This window comes from Penaeus monodon, chromosome 24 (assembly GCF_015228065.2).
Source record: "Penaeus monodon isolate SGIC_2016 chromosome 24, NSTDA_Pmon_1, whole genome shotgun sequence".
NCBI lineage: Eukaryota > Metazoa > Arthropoda > Malacostraca > Decapoda > Penaeidae > Penaeus > Penaeus monodon.
In genome coordinates, this window is record NC_051409.1 from 23,250,169 (window position 1) to 23,250,971 (window position 803).

The window sequence follows — 803 nt, forward strand, 5'->3', positions numbered from 1 at the left end:
TATTTTGATGGTGACAGATGTTCAATTTATGGAAAAACAAATTATCCTTTAGATCCTAAACGGGCATTGAAAATAAACCCTATTTCCATGTCCCAAAAGTCACTTATTTTGAAATTAAAACCTCCAGTCAAAGCAAACCCAGCCTAATGTTATGATGGCGAAGAGGACGAAGACTCCATCAAAACGTTACATTAATACCCGAAGTTCAACAAACCGATTGATTAAACGCATGCTAATCACAAAACACTTCACGTCTTCAAGTTAAAGGTAATGTAAACTTTTAGTAGACATATCTAATTATTTCTTTATCAAATATTTAATCATTTGCCTTTCATTGTGGTTTAGTAATTTTCAAAATGTATCTAAGAGTTCAACAAATTGGGAGTGCTCAATAGGGTCAGCTCTTCAAAGCGGTGGAAGATGTAGATATAGCTAGAGTGCAGGAACTAATACAGGATACGAGGTCAGCTGTGAGGAAAAGCAAGACCAGATGCACACTCCTTCATGCTACAGCGTCTCACAACCAACCGGATGTGGTAGTGTTTCTGCTGAAATTTATCAGTCCTAATGTTACTAACAAGGATGGACAGACTCCAGCTCATATGGCCGCTGAAAAGGGTCACAAACAAGTGATGAAACTTTTAGTGCACGAGTAAAATCCCTGGTAAGTATTTACGATGGAGTCTTAGACACTAGAGCAGGATTAAAATCAGACAAGCTTGAGTCCGAGACTCCAGCATTATAACTTAACTGTAAAGTACTAGAATGTAGCTAAATGTGCAAAAAGCATTTTCAGCTCGAGT

General features: G+C 37.6%; 1 pseudogene; it reads left to right on the forward strand.

The window, feature by feature from the left end:
- Window positions 1–803, forward strand: part of LOC119588889 — a 3,049-nt pseudogene that overhangs the window by 960 nt on the left and 1,286 nt on the right.